This window comes from Engystomops pustulosus, chromosome 2 (assembly GCF_040894005.1).
Source record: "Engystomops pustulosus chromosome 2, aEngPut4.maternal, whole genome shotgun sequence".
Lineage (NCBI taxonomy): Eukaryota > Metazoa > Chordata > Amphibia > Anura > Leptodactylidae > Engystomops > Engystomops pustulosus.
The window spans coordinates 7,964,454-7,972,877 of NC_092412.1; positions in this window are offsets into that span (position 1 = coordinate 7,964,454).

Genomic DNA, 8,424 nt, shown 5'->3' on the forward strand with positions numbered 1-8,424 from the left:
TTCCGTTACAGGGTTAAATGCAGTGAAAAACCGTTATTATATTTTCCACTTGGCCATTAGACTGCGGATGGTGCGCAGAGGAAAAGTCCAATTTCACTTGAAGTTGGCTGTACAGAGAACACCAAGACCCGAGAATCAACCTGGACCCCTTAGTCCGATAAAATATGCAGAGGGAGATCATGAAGCCGGAAGATGTGGGTGAGCGTTGCACCCAAGGGTGCCCAGCCATACAAAAGCAATGTCCCCATGTCAGTATCCTCTTCCGGAGGGTAGGTCAGACAAAAGTCTTGCCAGGTGGAAGTTGCCGAAGGTCCACTGGAGCAGCAAGAACCAGCTGTTCCGGAGGAACAATACGTCTAGGAACCGGTTCTTCCCCAATTACATCCAAGGCACGAGAGAGGGCATTGGCCTTAAAATTCTTCTCTGCAGGACTAAAATGTATCATGAAGTTGAAGCGGGAGAAGAAAAAGGACCAACGAGCCTGTCGAGCATTGAGGCACTGAGTGGTCTGGAGATAAATGAGATTCTTGTGGTCTGTGTAGAGACAGACTGGATGACGAGCTCCTTCCAGAAGGTAACCCCATTCTTCCAAGGCTAGCTTTATGACCAGAAGCTCCCAATCACCTATAGAATAATTCCTCTCTGCGGCAGAGAAGGTCTTAGAGAAGAAGCCGCAAGTGAGGGTTCGACCTTTGGGTCCTTTTTGGCTGAGAACGTCTCCAGCACCAACCGATAAGGTCTCTCAGTATCAGGCCAGGTGAGAACGGAAGCAGAGGCAAAAGCAGACTTCAGCTTGGAGAAAGCCTCTTCAGCCGCCGGAGGCCAGAGTTTTGGATCAGTGTTTTTCTTAGTGCCACGATGGGAGACGCGAGAGAGGAGAAATGCGGTATATACTTCCGGTAGTAGTTAGCAAAGCACAGAAACCTCTAGATAGCACGTAGCTCTACTGGGCGAGGCCACTGAAGTACCGCAGATAACTTAGCAGGGTCCATCTGAACTCACTTGTCAGAGATGATGTACCTGAGGAAAGGAAGACTCTTGGTGAAATTGGCACTTCTCGAGTTTGGGGGCTACAGTGTGACCGAGGCCCGGTACTGAGGGGGCTATAGTGTGTCTGAGGCCCGGTACTGAGGAGGCTATAGTGTGACCGAGGCCCGGTACTGAGGGGGCTATAGTGTGACTGAGGCCCGGTACTGAGGAGGCTATAGTGTGACCGAGGCCCGGTACTGAGGAGGCTATAGTGTGACTGAGGCCCGGTACTGAGGAGGCTATAGTGTGACTGAGGCCGGTACTGAGGAGGCTATAGTGTGACCGAGGCCCGGTACTGAGGAGGCTATAGTGTGACTGAGGCCCGGTACTGAGGAGGCTATAGTGTGACCGAGGCCCGGTACTGAGGGGGCTATAGTGTGACTGAGGCCGGTACGGAGGGGGCTATAGTGTGACCGAGGCCCGGTACTGAGGGGGCTATAGTGTGACTGAGGCCCGGTACTGAGGAGGCTATAGTGTGACCGAGGCCCGGTACTGAGGAGGCTATAGTGTGACTGAGGCCCGGTACTGAGGAGGCTATAGTGTGACCGAGGCCCGGTACTGAGGAGGCTATAGTGTGACTGAGGCCGGTACTGAGGGGACTATAGTGTGACCGAGGCCCGGTACTGAGGAGGCTATAGTGTGACCGAGGCCCGGTACTGAGGGGGCTATAGTGTGACCGAGACCCGGTACTGAGGGGACTATAGTGTGACTGAGGCCGGTACTGAGGGGACTATAGTGTGACCGAGGCCCGGTACTGAGGAGGCTATAGTGTGACCGAGGCCCGGTACTGAGGGGGCTATAGTGTGACCGAGACCCGGTACTGAGGGGACTATAGTGTGACTGAGGCCCGGTACTGAGGGGGCTATAGTGTGACTGAGGCCCGGTACTGAGGGGGCTATAGTGTGACTGAGGCCCGGTACTGAGGAGGCTATAGTGTGACCGAGGCCCGGCACTGAGGGGGCTATAGTGTGACTGAGGCCGGTACTGAGGGGACTATAGTGTGACCGAGGCCCGGTACTGAGGAGGCTATAGTGTGACCGAGGCCCGGTACTGAGGGGGCTATAGTGTGACCGAGACCCGGTACTGAGGGGACTATAGTGTGACTGAGGCCCGGTACTGAGGGGACTATAGTGTGACTGAGGCCCAGTACTGAGGGGACTATAGTGTGACTGAGGCCGGGTACTGAGGGGACTGTAGTGTGACCGAGGCCCGGCACTGAGGGGACTATAGTGTGACTGAGGCCCGTTACTGAGGAGACTATAGTGTGACTGAGGCCCGGTACTGAGGGGACTATAGTGTGACTGAGGCCCGGTACTGAGGGGGCTATAGTGTGACTGAGGCCCGGTACTGAGGGGGCTATAGTGTGACTGAGGCCCGGTACTGAGGGGGCTATAGTGTGACTGAGGCCGGGTACTGAGGGGGCTGTAGTGTGACTGAGGCCTGGTACTGAGGAGACTATAGTGTGACTGAGGCCTGGTACTGAGGGGACTATAGTGTGACTGAGGCCCGGTACTGAGGGGGCTATAGTGTGACTGAGGCCCGGTACTGAGGGGGCTATAGTGTGACTGAGGCCCGGTACTGAGGGGGCTATAGTGTGACTGAGGCCCGGTACTGAGGGGGCTATAGTGTGACTGAGGCCCGGTACTGAGAGGACTATAGTGTGACTGAGGCCGGGTACTGAGGGGGCTATAGTGTGACTGAGGCCCGGTACTGAGGAGGCTATAGTGTGACTGAGGCCCGGTACTGAGGGGACTATAGTGTGACTGAGGCCGGGTACTGAGGGGGCTGTAGTGTGACTGAGGCCTGGTACTGAGGAGACTATAGTGTGACTGAGGCCCGGTACTGAGGGGACTATAGTGTGACTGAGGCCCGGTACTGAGGGGACTATAGTGTGACTGAGGCCCGGTACTGAGGGGGCTGTAGTGTGACTGAGGCCGGGTACTGAGGGGGCTATAGTGTGACTGAGGCCCGGTACTGAGGGGGCTATAGTGTGACTGAGGCCCGGTACTGAGGGGGCTATAGTGTGACTGAGGCCCGGCACTGAGGGGGCTATAGTGTGACTGAGGCCCGGTAACTGAGGGGGCTATAGTGTGACTGAGGCCCGGTACTGAGGGGGCTATAGTGTGACTGAGGCCCGGTACTGAGGGGACTATAGTGTGACTGAGGCCGGTACTGAGGGGACTATAGTGTGACTGAGGCCGGCACTGAGGGGGCTGTACTGTGACTGAGGCCGGCACTGAGGGGGCTGTAGTGTGACTGAGGCCGGCACTGAGGGGGCTGTAGTGTGACTGAGGCCGGTACTGAGGGGACTATACTGTGACTGAGGCCCGGTACTGAGGGGGCTATAGTGTGACTGAGGCCCGGTACTGAGGGGGCTATAGTGTGACTGAGGCCCGGTACTGAGGGGACTATAGTGTGACTGAGGCCCGGTACTGAGGGGACTATAGTGTGACTGAGGCCCGGTACTGAGGGGGCTATAGTGTGACTGAGGCCGGTACTGAGGGAGCTATAGTGTGACTGAGGCCCGGTACTGAGGGGGCTATAGTGTGACTGAGGCCCGGTACTGAGGGGACTATAGTGTGACTGAGGCCGGGTACTGAGGGGGCTATAGTGTGACTGAGGCCCGGTACTGAGGAGGCTATAGTGTGACTGAGGCCGGTACTGAGGGGACTATAGTGTGACTGAGGCCGGGTACTGAGGGGGCTGTAGTGTGACTGAGGCCGGCACTGAGGGGGCTATAGTGTGACTGAGGCCCGGTACTGAGGAGACTATAGTGTGACTGAGGCCCGGTACTGAGGGGACTATAGTGTGACTGAGGCCCGGTACTGAGGGGGCTGTAGTGTGACTGAGGCCGGGTACTGAGGGGGCTATAGTGTGACTGAGGCCCGGTACTGAGGGGGCTATAGTGTGACTGAGGCCCAGTACTGAGGGGACTATAGTGTGACTGAGGCCCAGTACTGAGGAGGCTATAGTGTGACTGAGGCCCGGTACTGAGGGGGCTATAGTGTGACTGAGGCCCGGCACTGAGGGGGCTATAGTGTGACTGAGGCCCGGTAACTGAGGGGGCTATAGTGTGACTGAGGCCCGGTACTGAGGGGGCTATAGTGTGACTGAGGCCCGGTACTGAGGGGACTATAGTGTGACTGAGGCCGGTACTGAGGGGACTATAGTGTGACTGAGGCCCGGTACTGAGGGGACTATAGTGTGACTGAGGCCGGTACTGAGGGGACTATAGTGTGACTGAGGCCGGCACTGAGGGGGCTATAGTGTGACTGAGGCCCGGTACTGAGGAGACTATAGTGTGACTGAGGCCCGGTACTAAGGGGGCTATAGTGTGACTGAGGCCGGCACTGAGGGGGCTGTAGTGTGACTGAGGCCGGCACTGAGGAGACTATAGTGTGACTGAGGCCCGGTACTGAGGAGACTATAGTGTGACTGAGGCCGGCACTGAGGGGACTATAGTGTGACTGAGGCCCGGCACTGAGGGGGCTATAGTGTGACTGAGGCCCGGTACTGAGGAGACTATAGTGTGACTGAGGCCCGGTACTGAGGAGACTATAGTGTGACTGAGGCCGGCACTGAGGGGACTATAGTGTGACTGAGGCCCGGCACTGAGGGGACTATAGTGTGACTGAGGCCGGTACTGAGGGGACTATAGTGTGACTGAGGCCCGGTACTGAGGAGACTATAGTGTGACTGAGGCCGGCACTGAGGGGGCTGTAGTGTGACTGAGGCCGGCACTGAGGGGGCTGTAGTGTGACTGAGGCCGGTACTGAGGGGACTATAGTGTGACTGAGGCCGGTACTGAGGGAGCTATAGTGTGACTGAGGCCCGGTACTGAGGGGGCTATAGTGTGACTGAGGCCCGGTAACTGAGGGGGCTATAGTGTGACTGAGGCCCGGTACTGAGGGGGCTATAGTGTGACTGAGGCCCGGTACTGAGGGGACTATAGTGTGACTGAGGCCGGTACTGAGGGGACTATAGTGTGACTGAGGCCCGGTACTGAGGGGGCTGTACTGTGACTGAGGCCGGCACTGAGGGGACTATAGTGTGACTGAGGCCCGGTACTGAGGGGGCTGTAGTGTGACTGAGGCCCGGTACTGAGGGGGCTGTACTGTGACTGAGGCCGGCACTGAGGGGGCTATAGTGTGACTGAGGCCCGGTACTGAGGAGGCTATAGTGTGACTGAGGCCGGCACTGAGGGGGCTGTAGTGTGACTGAGGCCCGGTACTGAGGGGGCTATAGTGTGACTGAGGCCCGGTACTGAGGGGGCTATAGTGTGACTGAGGCCCGGTACTGAGGAGGCTATAGTGTGACTGTGGCCCGGCACTGAGGGGGCTGTAGTGTGTCTGAGGCCGGCACTGAGGAGGCTATAGTGTGACTGAGGCCCGGTACTGAGGGGGCTATAGTGTGACTGAGGCCCGGCACTGAGGGGGCTATAGTGTGACTGAGGCCCGGTAACTGAGGGGGCTATAGTGTGACTGAGGCCCGGTACTGAGGGGGCTATAGTGTGACTGAGGCCCGGTACTGAGGGGACTATAGTGTGACTGAGGCCGGTACTGAGGGGACTATAGTGTGACTGAGGCCCGGTACTGAGGGGACTATAGTGTGACTGAGGCCGGTACTGAGGGGACTATAGTGTGACTGAGGCCGGCACTGAGGGGGCTATAGTGTGACTGAGGCCCGGTACTGAGGAGACTATAGTGTGACTGAGGCCCGGTACTGAGGGGGCTATAGTGTGACTGAGGCCGGCACTGAGGGGGCTGTAGTGTGACTGAGGCCGGCACTGAGGAGACTATAGTGTGACTGAGGCCCGGTACTGAGGAGACTATAGTGTGACTGAGGCCCGGTACTGAGGAGACTATAGTGTGACTGAGGCCGGCACTGAGGGGGCTGTAGTGTGACTGAGGCCGGCACTGAGGGGGCTGTAGTGTGACTGAGGCCGGTACTGAGGGGACTATAGTGTGACTGAGGCCGGTACTGAGGGAGCTATAGTGTGACTGAGGCCCGGTACTGAGGGGGCTATAGTGTGACTGAGGCCCGGTAACTGAGGGGGCTATAGTGTGACTGAGGCCCGGTACTGAGGGGGCTATAGTGTGACTGAGGCCCGGTACTGAGGGGACTATAGTGTGACTGAGGCCGGTACTGAGGGGACTATAGTGTGACTGAGGCCCGGTACTGAGGGGACTATAGTGTGACTGAGGCCGGCACTGAGGGGGCTGTACTGTGACTGAGGCCGGCACTGAGGGGACTATAGTGTGACTGAGGCCCGGTACTGAGGGGGCTGTAGTGTGACTGAGGCCCGGTACTGAGGGGGCTGTACTGTGACTGAGGCCGGCACTGAGGGGGCTATAGTGTGACTGAGGCCCGGTACTGAGGAGGCTATAGTGTGACTGAGGCCGGCACTGAGGGGGCTGTAGTGTGACTGAGGCCCGGTACTGAGGGGGCTATAGTGTGACTGAGGCCCGGTACTGAGGGGGCTATAGTGTGACTGAGGCCCGGTACTGAGGAGGCTATAGTGTGACTGTGGCCCGGCACTGAGGGGGCTGTAGTGTGTCTGAGGCCGGCACTGAGGAGGCTATAGTGTGACTGAGGCCCGGTACTGAGGAGGCTATAGTGTGACTGAGGCCGGCACTGAGGGGGCTGTAGTGTGACTGAGGCCCGGTACTGAGGGGGCTATAGTGTGACTGAGGCCCGGTACTGAGGGGACTATAGTGTGACTGAGGCCGGTACTGAGGGGACTATAGTGTGACTGAGGCCGGCACTGAGGGGGCTGTACTGTGACTGAGGCCGGCACTGAGGGGGCTGTAGTGTGACTGAGGCCGGCACTGAGGGGGCTGTAGTGTGACTGAGGCCGGTACTGAGGGGACTATAGTGTGACTGAGGCCGGTACTGAGGGAACTATAGTGTGACTGAGGCCCGGTACTGAGGGGGCTATAGTGTGACTGAGGCCCGGCACTGAGGGGGCTATAGTGTGACTGAGGCCCGGTAACTGAGGGGGCTATAGTGTGACTGAGGCCCGGTACTGAGGGGGCTATAGTGTGACTGAGGCCCGGTACTGAGGGGGCTATAGTGTGACTGAGGCCCGGTACTGAGGGGGCTGTACTGTGACTGAGGCCCGGTACTGAGGGGGCTGTACTGTGACCGAGGCCCGGTACTGAGGGGGCTATAGTGTGACTGAGGCCCGGTACTGAGGGGACTATAGTGTGACTGAGGCCGGTACTGAGGGGACTATAGTGTGACTGAGGCCGGCACTGAGGGGGCTATAGTGTGACTGAGGCCCGGTACTGAGGGGGCTATAGTGTGACTGAGGCCCGGTACTGAGGGGACTATAGTGTGACTGAGGCCGGTACTGAGGGGACTATAGTGTGACTGAGGCCCGGTACTGAGGGGACTATAGTGTGACTGAGGCCCGGTACTGAGGGGACTATAGTGTGACTGAGGCCGGCACTGAGGGGGCTGTACTGTGACTGAGGCCGGCACTGAGGGGACTATAGTGTGACTGAGGCCCGGCACTGAGGGGGCTATAGTGTGACTGAGGCCCAGTACTGAGGAGGCTATAGTGTGACTGAGGCCGGGTACTGAGGGGGCTGTAGTGTGACTGAGGCCCGGTACTGAGGGGACTATAGTGTGACTGAGGCCGGTACTGAGGGGACTATAGTGTGACTGAGGCCGGCACTGAGGGGACTATAGTGTGACTGAGGCCCGGCACTGAGGGGGCTATAGTGTGACTGAGGCCGGCACTGAGGGGGCTATAGTGTGACTGAGGCCCGGTACTGAGGGGGCTGTACTGTGACTGAGGCCGGCACTGAGGGGGCTATAGTGTGACTGAGGCCCGGTACTGAGGAGGCTGTAGTGTGACCGAGGCCCGGTACTGAGGGGACTATAGTGTGACTGAGGCCGGCACTGAGGGGGTTGTAGTGTGACCGAGGCCCGGCACTGAGGGGGCTGTAGTGTGACCGAGGCCCGGCACTGAGGGGGCTGTAGTGTGACTGAGGCCCGGTACTGAGGGGACTATAGTGTGACTGAGGCCGGTACTGAGGGGACTATAGTGTGACTGAGGCCGGCACTGAGGGGGCTGTAGTGTGACTGAGGCCCGGTACTGAGGGGGCTATAGTGTGACTGAGGCCCGGTACTGAGGGGGCTATAGTGTGACTGAGGCCCGGTACTGAGGAGGCTATAGTGTGACTGTGGCCCGGCACTGAGGAGGCTATAGTGTGACTGAGGCCCGGTACTGAGGGGGCTGTAGTGTGACTGAGGCCCGGTACTGAGGGGGCTATAGTGTGACTGAGGCCAGGTACTGAGGGGGCTGTAGTGTGACTGAGGCCGGCACTGAGGAGGCTATAGTGTGACTGAGGCCCGGTACTGAGGGGGCTGTAGTGTGACTGAGGCCGG